Source organism: Gorilla gorilla, chromosome 10 (genome assembly GCF_029281585.2).
Source record: "Gorilla gorilla gorilla isolate KB3781 chromosome 10, NHGRI_mGorGor1-v2.1_pri, whole genome shotgun sequence".
Taxonomy (NCBI): domain Eukaryota; kingdom Metazoa; phylum Chordata; class Mammalia; order Primates; family Hominidae; genus Gorilla; species Gorilla gorilla.
This window is the reverse complement of record NC_073234.2, coordinates 39,503,081-39,520,207: the sequence shown is the minus strand read 5'-3', so window position 1 is coordinate 39,520,207 and position 17,127 is coordinate 39,503,081. Positions and strand designations below refer to the sequence as shown.

Sequence of the window (17,127 nt, the reverse complement as noted above, 5' to 3'; positions counted from 1 at the left end):
CTATTTAGTGGACAGTAAGCAATTATTTTACATCACAAACAATGCAATAGCATGTCTTCAAGAACATTGTAGACAATAAGAATGCAGAGAAGTTATTGTTCCTGTGCTATAATGTCAACAATGTAAACTTTGTATAAAAAAATACTTGTACTGGTATATTTATCACAGCACTACTCATAATAGCAAAGATATGGAACCCACCTGTATCTACCAATGGTTGACTGGATGATTGGATAAATGTTATGATCCAATGGATCCAATGAATGATTGGATAAATGTTATATATATATATGTATATGGTATGTATATGTATATATTATATATGTATATATAACATTTTATGTATCTAGTCATCCACTGATCAACACAGGTTTATTCCATATCTTTCATATCATATATCAATAAATGTTATAAATGCTATATATAGGTATACATACACACATATATATACATATACATACATATATACATATATGTATGATACACACACAATGGAATACTAGTCTGCCATAAAAAGAATAAAATCATGTCTTTTGCAGCAATAAGGATAGAACTGGAGGCCATTATCTTAAGTGAAATAACACACAGAAACACCAAAACCACATGTTCTGACTTATAAGTGGAAGCTAAATAACGTGTACATATGGGCATAGAGGGGAAATAATAGTCATGGGAGACTCAGAAAAATGGGAATGAGATGGGGGAATGGGAGATGAGAAATTACTTAATGAATACAATGTATACTATTCGAGTGATGGTTGCACTAAATGCCCAGACTTATGGGCTTCTTGCCACTTAAATTTATACCAATAAAATAAAATAAACTTTAAGTACTTGATATTGTAATAATGAAATTTAATATTAACTAAAAATCTTATCAAATTTTAGATTCATTCCCATACCTCATAATTTAATTCTACGATGAAGATATTTCACTTCGGCCTTGGTTCAGCTGAATATTGTTTTTTAACAGCAGGCCAAATATGTATTTAGTGAACCTTTACCAAACATATCAGAATTTTTACAACTAAACAAGCATTTTATTCATATCAATTCCAATAAATACATATTTTTTCTAGATTTTACTTTTAAAAGTTTTTGAACTCCATTTTGTCAGAACATTGTCTTTGTAGACTAACAATTTAGTTTTGAATTAGTGGGTCACCCTAGACAAATGATTTAAATTATTTGAGCCTTCAGTTTCTGTCATGGATAGTAACATCTACTTTGCAGTAGTGTAAGGTTTTAATTGGATCACATATATAAGGACCTTAGCTCAATGCTCGGTATGTAAAGATTTACAAAAATGAGTAATTTTCACTTTCTTCTTCCTTGGTGTCTATGCCTTTAATCTTTGAAATTGCTGTCATTAACAGTTTATGGACCATACAGGAAATTAAAATAATAGAAACACAGAAAGTTGGAAAGAGATGGAAACTCTGAGAACATTTGCTCTATTATTTTCAACTTTGTGAGTAGTAAAATTCTTTCTTAAAATAAAATCCTATATCTAACCCCAATATATAAAACTGATCAAATCAAAGCTACTTTGATTGAAGCAGAGACAAAGGGCCCTGAATCCACCAATTTTCTTCTCCTTTACCCTAAGCACAGTGGGTTCTAGATCACCTCACTCCTAAGGAATTTCAGCCTTTTGTAATGAAACAACAGAAAGTGTGAAGCATTAAAAATACTGTTTTTCTGGAAGACTGGCTTTCCCCCAAATTGTGTGCCTTGTGCAGGTCACTTAAACTCTTCGATTAACCTCTTTAGTTTGTTTTAATTTTTTATTTTTTATTTTTTATTACACTTTAAGTTCTAGGGTACATGTGCACAACGTGCAGGTTTGTTACATATGTATACATGTGCCATGTTGGTGTGCTGCACCCATCAACTCATCGTTTACATTAGGTATATTTCCTAATGCTATCCCTCCCCCCTCCCCCTACCCCACGACAGGCCCCAGTGTGTGATGATCCCCTTTGGAAATGAGGGGTCTGAAATATTCCGTTCTAAATCTAATTCATTCTATCTATTTTCTTTCTTTTGTCATCAAACTTCTTGAAGAAAAATATATAAATAATTTTATCAAAATTTACCAATTATGGCAACTTGTAATTTCAAAGATGGTAGCAATGAAATCTTCCTTCACGCTTGCTCTTCTGCAATGTGATCTTGCCACTCAATCAAGAGACAGACACTAACTTTCCTCCCCTTAAGCCTAATTACCCTTTCTTAGATCAGTGCTGCCCTTAGTAACTCACTTGTACCCAACACCATAAAGCCGCAGAATGGCACTGTGTGGATTTCCTAGACTAAATCAGGAACGGCCATGCAACTTTTACCTGCTTCCCTTGCAAAGCTCACCTGCCAGATGTTCCCTCTGGACACTTTCTCTAAGAAACAACCCTGCCACCACGTTGTGGTGAACCCAAGCCAGAAGAGAAATTACTTGCAGGTGCCCTGGTCCATACTCCCAGCTGAACCCAGACTTCAAGCTATGCCAGACCAGGCACTAGACATGTGAACGACCTTCAGATGATTCCAGGCAGTCATTCAAGTCACTCCAAGCCAATAAAGTGTTCCCAGCTGAGACCCCAAACAAGCCACCCCCACTAGGCTTTGTCCAAATTCCTGATTGAAATAATTCATTAACATAATAAAATGGTTGTGCTTTTGCCACTAAGTTTAAGGTGGCTTGTAACGCAGGAATGTTACACCAGAACATTAACAGCCCTACTGCTGGCCATATCCAGTGTCCTTGACTCATGTTTCGTCCTCTTCAACCTTGCAAGCACTCTTTAAAACTCTGTCTAAATATTACATTCATGACATAGGACTTATGATTCTCTTCCTATCATAATCTTTTTTAAGTAAAAATCCTTATTGGATTTCTCATTTCCTCTAGCAAACTCTTAAAAGAAGGTGTTTGTAGAGATCACTTCCTCAGCTCTCTTCCCTGCCATTCTCTCTTGACCAGCTCATCCAATACTAGGATTTAAATTATCACTTGATTTATTTGTCAATTCACTCAATACATCTTTGTTGAGAGTCTACAATGTGTCATTGCTCTAGGGACTGGGTATATATAGCTGCTCACCAAACATACAGCATTCTTCCTCTAATGGTAGATACAGTCTAGTAAGAACAGACAAAAAAATAAACAAATAAGCATATGGTAATTCAATAGGCCCAGTAGAAATAGGTGCCATGAAGGATACCAAGCAGGGTGAAAGGGATATAAACTGATGATAGAAAAGTACTATTAGGTAATATTTTATATAGGGTGGAAGACATCTTTGATAAGGTATATTTAATCAGAGACCTAAAGGATCTAGTTCTACATATGTAGAGAGATCATTCCAGGAAAAGGTATGTGACAGAGCACCCTAAAACAGCAAGGAAGCAGAGATGGCTGGAGTAGAGTGAGGAAGCAGGATAATAATAGGAGATGCAGCTAGGAGTAGACTTCATATTGTCCTTTGGCTATCATTAAGGTTTTTAATTTTTTTCTGAGGAAAATGATGTGGGAGACATTATATAATATATAAATATATATAATATATAAATTTATAAATATATAATTTATAAATAAATATATATACATATATAAATATATATATGTGTATATATATATGGTTCTCCTCTCCTTTTAGGCCATAAGAAATACACTTCTGTTTGGTAAAAACTACTCCACTAGATGCAGCCAAAGAAATATGAATGGAAATAACATGTCATGAACCAGAACCATGAATTTAAAGTGAGACAAAGCATCATTATTTTCCCCACCTCCTTCCCCCAGAAACATTCAAATTTATATTCCTGATTCTTGAGTCCAAACATATCACTCTTTGTCCCCATTCAATCTTCAATGAATATCTATGGCCTAGTCAGTAGAGTCAACTAACAAAGCCCCAAGATCCTTTATAGAGTAGCCCCAAACTATCTTTATGAATTTATCTCCACCTATGGTGTAAGAACTCTCAGTTCTTGCTCTCTCAGTTGATTTTATCATTTGACTGGATTCTTATTTTTTCTTAATTAAATGACAGCCGTTTCTCTTTGTTATTCTCTATTCAATAAAATTGATAATATATAATTTATTTAAGCCACACTAATTATTCTTTAACTTAAATCATGTAACTTCTATCATGGTTCTAGTTGCTTCAAATTTAATTCTTGGAACATGATCATTTTTCTGTCATTTTCTTAATTTTTCTTCCTCTGTGACTATAATCCTCAGTAATTGCTTTTGTTGTCTATAAGAACTCTCGTGCCCACCCAGATAAACAAGGGTGATTCCCTATTCAAAGATGCCATAAACATCCTCATTCCCTTCATTTCATTATGCTGTTGTACTCCATCTATAGCCCCAGCTTTGATTATCTCAAACCTGACTGTGCATCAGAATAATTTAGGGAGTTTTAAAACACACATAATCAAGCCCAACTCCAAGAGCTGGTATAGAGCCTGGAGATGCTCTATTATTAGTAAATTTCCTGCATGGTTCAAGCCAGGGTTGGTCTCTAAACAAAGGATAGAATCACTATACCTCCTGATCCCATCAAAATTCTACTTCTCCTTCAAGATCCATGACAATAGTAGTAACAACTATTGCTTACATTGTGTTTATTCCATGTACCAGGCACTTATCTAAATGCTTTTATATACACTAGGTCACTTAATCCTCACAAGCACCATAAATCAACAAAGTTTAGACATAGCTTCTGCCCCAATCTCCACCGTTTTGCTCTTGAGCCCAGTCGTGGACATGCATTCAGCTTATAGGGTTCTCCTACTTCTTCCCACTCAGGAGAAATAAAAATCTGGCCGCTTAAGCAGGAAGTCAGAAAGATCAATAGCATCAGGCTGTCTGCTGTTGCCACTTGCTGTTGGATTCCTTACCTGCACATCAGCTCTTATTTCTGCTATGAATAACTCCACTGATTCACAATATTGAACTTAGCCTGACCCAGTGACTTTGGCTTCTACCGAGAGAAATCTGGCAGCCTGACAGTTCCTTCAGGCCAGTCTGCAGCTCCATTTCCAATAGAGAACACCCGCAGGTTATAAGTCTCCATACAGCAGAGTACTGACCTAGTGACGAAGCTTTGTACAATGTTTTGCTAAAGGGTCAACACATGCTTTCCCAGGTCCCTTCCTGGGAAAGATGTCAACTCGTGGAGGACTATCCTAATTAGATAACTTCAAACAGTGACAACCTTGCAGATAAAAATAAGTGGGAAAAAAACTGTAAGACATATCTAGCTAGAATCCTATCAACAGTTGATTTTATTATTGGACTGGATTCTTATTTTTCTTGATTAAATGACAACCATTTATCTTTAATATCATTTCTTATTTGATAAAATTGATAATATTGCATAACTTATTGAAGCCACACCAATTATTCTTTACCTTAAATTATATAATTTATATCTTTCATGGTTTTTGTCACTTCAAACTTAATTCTTGGAACATGATCTTTTTTCTGTCATTTTCTTAATTTTTCTTCCTCTGTGACTATGATACTCCAGAATTGCTTTTGTTGTCTCAGCTGCTCTGTCTGGACTGCTTTCTGCTCTTCTAACTAAATGCTAATCAATTTCCACTCATTGCCTGAGGGGAAAAAAAACAGTTCAATTTTAAACTTTCCTTTCTTCTTCTGACTATAAAATAATACATAAAATTTGGAGGCAAGAATGTAAAAATCATACACAACCCAGAGGATTACTGCTAACAGTAATGCTATTCTTTCCAGCGTTTGATATATGTAGATATAAATAACTATACTCACTTTCAAATTTGGGATAATGCTATAGATAATTTTTACTATACTTACAAAAATTAATACCAATTTTTGAGCACTTTCCATGTTCTTTGAAAAAGATATTTTGGGGGGCCTGGCTTATTTTTTTACTTTAGATTCAAGGGGTACATCTGCAGGTTTGCTATATGAGTATATTAACTGATGCTGAGGTTTGGGCTTCCACTGATCCCATCACTCAGATAGGGAACCTAGTAGTACCCAATAGGTAGTTTGAAAAAGATAATTTTAACATTTGGGAAGACTAGGGTTTTTAAGGATTTTATAATACTCTTCCACACACGACCATGATTAATTTTTTTGTATTGTTGTAATGAGTTTTACTATTACAAAGCGATTGCTATTTTTGCTTCAATGAACAATCATATTGCTATTTTTAAACTGTCATAAAGAACTTTGAGTAAATATCCCTAAACATAGATCTTGGACATACATAGGTCGAATTTTTCCCCATGTAGATTTCTAGAGTAAAATATTACTGAATAAAATGGCGCAAACATTTTGTTCCTTCCTTCATTCAATAAATATTTGTTTCGTACCTATTTTGTGTTAGACTCTATTTTAAACCCTGGAAATACAGCCATGGATAAGAGACAGCACCCACACTTAAGCAGCCTTCAGTTCAGCAGGGGATATAGTAATTACACAATTGCACTTATCATCTTAAGTATGGAAATAATGGTAAATACAGTAGAAGTTCCCTTAATCAACTTACATTTATACAATTCTGGAATATCTAATGTCCTCCAGTCCTAGCCTTAGACTAATGGATTCCCCCAACACCACATACCCTTGGTTGGTTAACTACTTGCTCCTGCTGGTTAAATTGTGTAGTTACCAAGAAAAAGTTTTATGTGCCCTCAAACCTATTTATATCAGTTGTACATGTTACTGTGCTCACATAATTAACTATATAAAAACTGATGCTATTTGAATGTGAAATGCTTGAGTAAGAGTCAACAATGACAAGTTACTAAAAATAGATTTCTGAAGAGTTAGATGTGAGTGAAAAAATATAACAGATTTTTTAAATGGTGAGTGTAAAGAATCTGCATTCAGATTATTCCGCAAGCGTCTTAGATTCTTGAATCCCAACTTGGAAATTTAGAGGATACATTATAAACTCTATTCAAAGGGCCCATCTCAGACAAAAGGCCTTAGCCTTCCATAACAGTTGGGTGAATTCATATGTTTTCTGTGTGTTTTAAATTTTACAATTTCCTTCTTAAAGCCACCTGGTGGACTAACTAATCACTGCTAATCTCAATGACACTGAATAAATTATTCCTTAACAAAATCAAAGCTCTTATAAAATAGTTCCAAACTGCTTGTTTGAAAGCAGTTCAAAACAGCTTATTTGAAAGCATTATATATCTCTTTTTGCCATAAAATAGCTAGCACTTAGTATTTAGAATTGTTGCCAATTTTATATATATATATATATATATACAAACAAATACATATATATCATTGCTATAATATACTTTTAGGAAATTAATAGTGAAATTGAACCATTATTTACATGTTTATTGAGAATTTGTATTTCTTTGTGAATTCCCTGCTGACCTTTATTCCTTATTGATTTGAAAAAGATTTTTAACATATGAAGGCTATTATTTTATTATCTGTCATAAATACTTTTGAAGCCTATTTCTACCATTTTAATTTTATTTATAATGTTTTTTAACTGACCAAAGTTTTTAATTTTTACATTAAAATTTCGAAAGTTTTTTAATTTTCACATTAAAACTTCAGAAAGTTTTTAATTTTTATTTTTATATAATCAGATCCAACACTCCATATCTTTCTTTTCTAAACTTGTCTATGTCTTGTGACTGATATAACAACCAACAAATTTGATGGGGATTGCAATGTATTAATGGCAATAGAATCAAAAATTCTATATGAAAGCCACATTTATTGTTTTTATTTTCTTTTCTTTTATGTTCTTTCTCTGAGTTTGTAAAAATCAAAAATTATGTGGTGCACCTTTGTTATTTCCATATGCGTTTCCTTCTCCACTCTTTAACATCTCTCCTTGCAAGAATAAAAATGAATGTTGTTCTTTAGAGACATCATAACTCTTAATCTACAGGTAAAAAGCACTTCTAATATATAACTATCTTATTGGCAGTATTTACATATGAGAGACATGCCCTTGGTGTAGACAGCATGTGTATTACATAAGATCTATTAATAGTCCCTTAAATTAAATCATTTTGAATCTTTGAACTTCATCTCAAACATATCACTTATATATCTGAACTGCTGTTTGAAATTTTGTGACTGGGTCCATACATTCAGGCCTTCTTCAATAATTACTAATCAGATACCCACTCTTACTGAGACTTGGTGTTCAATGCTGAAGATCACACAGAATAAGAGAAATATAGCTGCTGCGTTCCTGAAACTTACATTCTAGCAGGGGGTGGGGTAGGAGTGCGGGGAAGAGATGGCGAACAAATTATACCAATGAAAAGTGATTATAATTTTAATAAGCATTATGAAGAAGTGCAAAGTGCTACAAAAGCTTGTAATTAGGGTTCTTTAAGAAAATTATATTAGAGCTGAGCACTGAAGGATGGGAAATAATGAGCCAGTAGAATAGATATTTGACTTGGCAGTGTGGCTCACAGAACTCATTGAAAATTCTATGCTGCCACATCTATTTTATGTGAACTCAGCTCCCAGACAGAGTTGATTAATGTGGGCATGGGCATTTGATCCAAGGTGAGACATTTTAGGGGACTAAATCTAAGAGAAGAGAATCAATGCCTCTCTGGTGGTAGAACAGTCAATGTAGGAAGTAGACTCTGCACATTCCTATGGATCTGTTCTCTGAATGTGAGGAAGGAAATTGCAGGAGGAAAAAATAAAATTGATATCAGAGAGGCATGGAGATAAAGGCATAGACAGAAGGGGAATCCAGGCAGCATTTCAGTTCTTGTTCCAGTTGCCCCCAAGGCCTGGATCACTCCTGCCCTTAATACAGTTATGTGAAATACTGGAATTTGCTTCCAATAAATCCCGCTTTTCCCAAAGCTAATTGAATATGAGTTTCTGTAACTCTCAACCCAAAGCATGCTTACTCACATAAGCAGGCAAAAGGGAAGAATCACATTCCAGACAGAGAAGACAATGTATGTCAAGGCTGAAAGCAGACAGAAGACACTGAAAGAATCCTTCGGGATGGAAAGAAAAATCATCCAAGATGAAGTAGTCAGGCAGGGAGAGCTAGGATCATGTGGGGCCTTTTGCGCATGTACGGGATTTGGGATTTAGCCTAGGAGCAATTTTCATATTCATCCTACTGAAGCACAAAGAGAAGCAAACAAACAAACAAAGGCAACTCAATGATTGAAAAATGTGCTCTTTCCAGGCATTTATTAACAGTTCGACAAATATTTTTGAGCACCTATTGTATGCCAGGTCTTGCAGAAGTAGAGTGGAGTGAGGGGCAGCAGAAGAAAGAATAAACATTTGACTTTCCAGAAAACGTTATTAAAGGTATATTTTTCAATAATTTTCAAATAATTTTTGTTTTTCACAACTAGGGTAGGTGGCTGCTGGTATCTAATTGGTTGAAACCAGGGATGCTACCAAAATCTCCCTCCAACAAAAAGTTATCTGGCCCCAAATATCAATAGTGCCAAGGTTGAGAAACCCTGCCTTTGGGGGAAAAAGAAATAATGCAGGACTATTAGACATGAATAGAAAGTGCGCAAAGGGTGGAGTATGTCCTCAGACTTGCTTTCTCAGATATTAAAACTTGGCTATGCCTCTGGGACACTAAAGCAGACAATTTTTTGTTCTCCAGGAACTTACAGTCTGGTGAGGAAGATGGGCAAGAAAGATGTAAACAGCAATGCTCTAAGTGCTGAGATGCAAAGATGTAGATGAACTTGTTTTTCAGTGGGCAGACAAAGAAGGAATATCCAACCCAGTCTCAGGCTATTAGGAAGGTTATTTCTCTAGTGGAGAAATGTCTCAGTTGCTACATAAGAAGGAAGAAAGCAATTTGGAGAGTTCTCCAAGAACTAAAAATAGAACTACCATTTGATCCAGCAATTCCATTACTGGGCATATACTCAAAGGATAATACATTGTTCTACTGAAAAAACACACATGCCCTTGCATGTTTATCATAACACTACTCACGATAGCAAAGACATGGAATCAATCTAGGTGCCCATCAACAGTGGATTGGATAAAGAAAATGTGGTACATATACACGATGGAATACTAGGCAGCCTGAAAATATGAAATCAGGTCCTTTGCAGGAACAGGAGCGCAACTAGAAGCCATTATTCTAGGCATATTAATGCAGAAACAGAAAACCAAATATAGCATGTTCTCACTTACAAATGGGAGCTAAACATTTGGTACACACAGACACAAAGAACAATAACACTGGAGGGAAGGATGAAAGAGTTGAAAACTACCTATCAGGTACTATGTTCACTACTTGGGCAAAGGGATCATTAGAAGTCCAAACGCAATATACCCAAGTAAAAAATCTCTACATGTATAACCCCGAACCTAAAATAAAAGTTTAAATTAAAAAAATTAGGCATAAGAGAAGGATCAGAGTCAATATAAGAATACTGAGGAAAAATTAGCCAGGCAAAGTTGACATAGACATGAGGAAAAGATTTCAGACAAAAGGAGCCTCATATGCAAAGATCTGGAGCCACGAGAGTGTACGGAATGTCCATGGAGCTCAGCTTCTCAGGATGTCTGGAGCAGAGAGCCCAGAAAAGGCCAAGGCTAGGAGATACTGTTGGAGCAGTAGGTCCTTGCTGTCTTTAGAGGGGCAGTTATTCAAAACTGAATCCAGTGCTTCAGGAGTCAAGTTAATAGAGTAGAGTTGTGTCTTGGTGTATTATGAAGTGGGAAGCAGTGGCATTTTTAGGATAATTCTGACTTAATATGCTTCAAGTCTATTTTTATATTATGTGCCTGACGTGCCTCAGTTCTGTATTTCACTGTGCCTGGATATTTATATCGAGAGTGTGATAAATCAGTGATAATGTTATTTGGCATGTTTCACAACCAGTCAGTTTGACTGACACAAGGAAGCAAATTATTATATTTTAAAACTTCTTAAACTCACTTTTGTTATAAGGCAGCTTATATACTAAATATCCACCTCCATTGTTTCTTGACAAATCTTTTAATTTTATGTACATGTTAATTTTCAATGATATACTCTTCAACCAGAGAATAGACAATATGCCACACAGATTCTAGGAATATAATCTCAACCAGGGAACTGCTTGAGAGATGGCAGAATAAATGAGCCAGCCCAAAAATCTCAGATATAGCTCTTTCACTCTCTGGATATTAAAGACCTCCAGTTAAATCAAGAGTTTACTGTTTTCATGACCAGCCTATTAAAGGAACAAACGAAAACAATGGTCTGCTGCTTTTCTAGAGGGGTTGAATTCAATTTCTCTTCAACACAGTGGGAAAGTGAGGATGGTGGTAGACAGGCAGATATTTGGGAGACCAATAACAGGGTCATGAGGGAAATTTAGAATTTAAGTAAAGTCAAGACCAACAGTTAGATGCCAAAAATTATAGCAGTACCTGAAATCAAGGTAAAGCAAGGTCAACCATCAACGTAAAAGTGTCAAGATCCCAGTTGTAAAAGAAACCTAATACTGGCACAAAGCCTATTCAAATGAATTCATCAAAGACATAGAGTCTTTACTTCACATAGGACACTATGTTCATCCATGTGTCCTGCTGGAGCAGGAGGCAATACTAGCAAGAGGCCGGACAACAGTCTGCTTGTACCAGTAGGTGAATCTCAGTATAAATGTAGTCTATGAACACTATATCCACCATGGACAATGTGCAATCACAATGAGCACAACCCTGGCAGGACAGCTGTATTATATTATGTCAAAGTCTTTCTCCTTTTATTCTAAACTTAAATAACAGTGAAAATGGGACTTCAACTCACCCCTGCCTCAAAAAAAGGTATTTGGGAATAACCTGTCTCAAACCAGTACATTTCACATAAGGCCAGTTCAAACAATTGAAGGATACAAAGTTAACCAGGTACCATTTATTGAAGACACTGGTCTTTCTCTATTGTGTGTTCTTGACACCTCTGTTAAAAATCAATAGGCTGTAAACATGTGCATTAATTCCTGGGATCTCCATTCTATTGGTCTATACGTCTGTTTTTATGCCAATACCATGCTGTTTTGGTTACTATAGCTTTACAGTATATTTTGAAATCAGATAGTGCAATGCCTCCAGGTTTGTTCTTTTTGCTTGGAATTTCTTGGAATATTTGGAGGCTTTTGTGTTTTCATACAAATTTCAGGATTTTTTTAAATTTCTGGGAAGAATGTCATTGGTATTTTGATAGGAATTGCATTGTATTATATATTTCAAAATAGAAGAGGGAATTTTTAATGTTCTCATCACAACAAAGACACATGTATGAGGTGAGTAATATGCTGAAAACCCTGATTTGATTTTTACATAGTGTATCAAAACATCACATTGTATCACATAAATATGTACAGTTATTATGTGTCCATAAAACAAATAAAGTTTAAAGGTCAACTGTCTGATAAATGGTGTATTCAAATTGGTCAAGAAAGAAGATGGAGAAAGATGGAAGACCAAATAGAGCCCAGACAAACCGTCATGATTGGAGTTCCTTGCCACTCCACTTAAAGACTAGTCAGTATCAGAAAAATATTACTCTATAAGAAAAATACGAGGGGATTCTAATGGCACTGTCTCCATAAGGACATTTTTTTTCGCTCAAGATTCAAAGTGATATAGAAAATAGCCACGTTTAACACTAGATCATGAGTCTTCAAAGCCACATAAATAGGTTTATTATGCACACGGGAAAAAATAGGAGAAGAAAGAAGAGAACAAAAATATGGTATATGGTATAGTTTGCTCAATTAAACAGCTTCCCCCACATAACAGAACTTGCCTTTTATATTAGGAAGGTCAAATGGCTAATATCAAGTGCAACTAAGCGCCCTTGTTCTAAAGGCAGATGCTATTTCAGATCAGCATGTTTTTTTGTTTTTTTTTTTTTAAGTTGAACTCTGTTGTCCTTGAAAATGTCAGGTACAAATCCTTTGAAATGTCTGACATTTTCAAATTCCAAACAATGAATTGCCTAAATCTGTATGGAAAATAAGAAGCAAAGTTAAGAACCTGAGTTTATTCAGGTTTGTGAGTTTTTATAATGATCCCATTTAAAAGATTCTCATGTCAAAGTCCAGTGAACTCATTAAAATACCTCCTAGAAATCAAACTAAAGCATACATTCTAGATCAGAACAAATCCAATGATACTTACTCTTTTAAAAATCTCAAAGGCATGAAAAGCCCTAAATATTTGATGGCATTTTAATTTAATAAAAAATGAAAAATACAAAAGAGTAACCACAGACTGAAACACTGGGATAAAACCAAGAGCTATTTAACATTGAAGTAGACATCTTTCTCTTTGAAATGCTCTGCACATGTCACATGTAAACTTAAACCACATTTAGTAGGGCAATCAAATCCTCTCTCTGAGAAATCTTTACTTAATATTGAAATTCACGTCTCAGATTTAGTGTATGACTGCAACTGATCACTGTATACACTTAAGAGAAAATGGGTGGGCATATTCATGGAGACACAAAGCTGGCCCACACAAGGAAGAAGAAACCCGACATGCAGAGGGGAAGTTGAGATGAATCACCGTATGGAGAGAGAGACTAAGGGAATAGCTACCTTGGGTCTCAGAAAATGTTCAGTAGGCCTTTAGGCAGGAGAATTGAGACAAACTTTAAAACAAATTTACCTCCCTAAAAGCATATGGGGAAAAAGAGGGCAATCATGAAAAGTTATTTCAGATGGTCCTTTCTATATAAAACTAGAGATCTGAGACCCCTGAGCCAGATAAAGAAATTATTTCCGAGTTTGCTCAACGGCTCTGCCACACTCTGTTCTTAAAACAAAGCTGGTGTACTGCTAGGGAAGCAGTGGGACTCCAGATATTGGAAAAAAACTGCATTTAAGGGAAACAAAACATGAGGCTGACCAAACAACCACAGAAAAAACAACAGGAAAAATTCGGAACACTATTTACCATTTTACTTTGCTTTGGATAGTCCATACTTAGGATAGTAATCTGTAATGCACAGAGTAAGTTTTCAAAGGGTCATAATGGGAAAAGTCTGTTTTTGATGATTAAATGAAAGAGTTGGGGATGTGAAGCCTGGAAAAAAGAGATCTCAAAGATGAGAAGATGAGAGTCTGCAAATATTTAAAGGTCCATTACATAGAAGAAATAGTCATATAAGCCTTGCTCTCCATTTTCAATTGATTGAAATTATGTGCCTGATGTTACCTTCAAGTTTGGAAGTAGATTCATATATACACACATAAATACGTAAACAAATTTATAAATATATAAAGTTGTGAAACAGAACTTTCCAACAAGTTCAAACAATTTGATCTCTCAAAAAATGTAGGTGAACTTGTGAAGTACCAAGCTGTGTTAACACATTCAGCTGAAGACTGGTCAGGAGCATTGTAAAGGGGAGTCATGCATTTATTAGGGCTTAGAGTACATAGCTTCCAAGTGTTTGTTCAGTCCTGAAACTGAGTCAATATGGTTACTTGGAAAGAGAAAATGTACAGCATTAAGAAAATTATGCACACCTGGCTTATAAGAGGTAATCATAAAAATGTTTAATAATTTATGTATAAACGTAGATTATTGAGGGAGGTAGTATTTTAAAAGATGACAGTTTTGTAAACTTGTACTTTTTCATTATTCATTTAATAATTTCTGCCCTGGAACAGACAAATGAGACCCAATGAGAATCCCACATAAAACTATTTCAACATTTTAGCCAATAAAGAAATATTTCAGCCTTGGGCTTAAGACTTTGACATTAAGTGGCAAACATCTCCACTTTGAATAAGATTGATATATTTCTAAGAGGCTTTCTGAAAACTATTTCCAGGCACTTTCAGCAAGACTGAAATCTGTTCAAGTATAAATTCAATATTTCAATACTCAGAACTGAATCATGTATATGGAGTCATTTGTCAAAATAGAATAAAAAGTTTGTTTTGTTATTATTGCAACAGTACACAAGAAAAGCTTTTCTACATATTTTCAAATGATTATTACTTCTTTGAGATACAGAAATTAATATTGCCAAGATTAAGGTCTTAGTTATTTAGGCTAAAATGGATCATTTTTATGGGAATTAGGTTTTAAAGCTCATTACACTCAAAGATTTCCATTATGATCTAATTTGAAATGAAAGTAAACACAAACAACAATTTTGTTCTGCTAAAATAGGAAGTCACTGTGCTTCAATAAAATATCACAGCACAGTTACAGGAGAAGCAATAAATAGGCTAAGATGCATGGCTCACGAACAATTATCAGCCATGTGAGAATTCATTATTAGTTTCTAGAAAATCATCTTTGTTTGTGAGGCATCACTAGCTGTTTTCTCAACCATAGATGGTATGTTGTTGCCTGCCTTGAAAACACTCATCTGGCAGTATCACAGAACTTAAAGTATATAGACATTGTGTGTGTGTGTGTGTGTATGAATATAATGCAAAGCAACTATCCAAAACTCAAGGAAATTTACCATCATGATGAGTTCAGGACCACCTACAGAATGATGCCTAGGTCACAAGAGATTTAACATGATGAAATGGTCTGCTTGAACTGGTAACTGTGGGTTCCTGGGGAAAAAGTTAGCAGAGAACAAACAACAAAGGTATTTCATAAATATAATAAAGTCAAATGAAAAACTCCAAGAAGTTTCCAAGGCAATTAGTTGAGTTGGCATTATAAATCTCTGGTGCTTGAGAAGGCTCCAGCCTAATCATGCCCGTAGCAGTTGTAGTACTGGCAAAAATATAAGCTTTTCTTTATTATGACACAGGCCATCCAATGAGACTATTGAACTTTAAATTATTCTTAATAGCTTTAATGAGTTTCCCCTGTTTTAATTTACTCAATCAGAGACACAGTCTCTAAGAAAAAAAAAGGAAAAGTATACAGAGACTCTAAATATACCCAAGTGTTTGGTCACCCCCAAGTTCTGGTCTCCAATACACCAAGCCAAGTCTTCTCATTGCCTTGTGGCACCAGGACAAGTGACACAGTTACCTTGAAACATTGCATCATGGACTATTGTGGCTTCAGGATCAAACTTTGGTTTCTTAACAAGAACAAGATCTTTAACACAGAAATTTTTCCTATGAAGAGTTGGTATTAGGTCTTTGAGAGAAGTTCAGATTTGAGACATTTTTTTTAATCCCCTAGTGGTAAACATGGTAGTTTAGTATTCTGGGGTGATTATCCATTTTCCAAAGAGACTATCTTAGCATTTGGATTTACAGCCACATATTTTAATCTTCCCCAATGTGTCTAGAGGCATAAGCAATTATTTGATAACTCCAAAGTCTAAAGTGTTTTGTTACTAACACTCATATAAATGATCCACAAAATAAGGTTCTACAAGAATATAAAGTGTCCAAACATACCATATGGAAAGAGTCCAAAATATTCCTGATAGAATATAAAAATGGTTTCCTAATCCCATTTTATAAGACCATAATTCCTTCACTAACACTACAAGGGAATAGTTGTGTTTAGCCACAAAATTCATTTTATAAAATAAGCTTTTATTCAGCTTTGCACAATGGTATTGAAAGTCCTATTGGTCTATGTTTTGAAATAAAAATACTATATTTTGAGCCAAGATTGGGAATCCAGACCCACTTTGAAATATGAAACTTTAGCTAAAGAGCAACAAAAGTTGATCTTGAAAAATAGGGATTCTAGAACTGATCAATAGCAATATCCTAGAGCATCTTCATAGGTGCTGTCACTGTATGTCTGGTATACCAGACGGATAGACTTTTTTCTATACTTACTAATGCATCAAAAATATTGTTGTTGTGACCGGACAGCCCATATTTCTCAGCACACTTTCTTCAAAGTATTAAGATGTTGGGCTCTTTCTTTTCTGAGCAAACAAATAGTCAACAGGATTTTCTAAATGATTAGATTTAAAATTCAAAAATACCTGTGTAAGATGAGTGATAATCATTCTAGTACTTCTACCAAAGTGATACAGCATTCTCACTAACAAGACAATTTCTTGTTTATGACTTATTTAGGGAAAGGGAAAAGTTTATCATTTATTTAGGAAACTTATACTCTGATAAAATAAGACCACAATCCCAAGATAGATTCAAGTAAGAAAACCTTTACCATTTTTAAATGCT

General features: G+C 34.9%; 1 protein-coding gene across 7 annotated transcripts in view; it reads right to left on the bottom strand.

Annotated features, from left to right (window-relative positions):
- The window catches only part of TAFA2 (TAFA chemokine like family member 2), a 537,284-nt gene that overhangs the window by 121,970 nt on the left and 398,187 nt on the right, over positions 1–17,127 (bottom strand). The window lies entirely within an intron of this gene.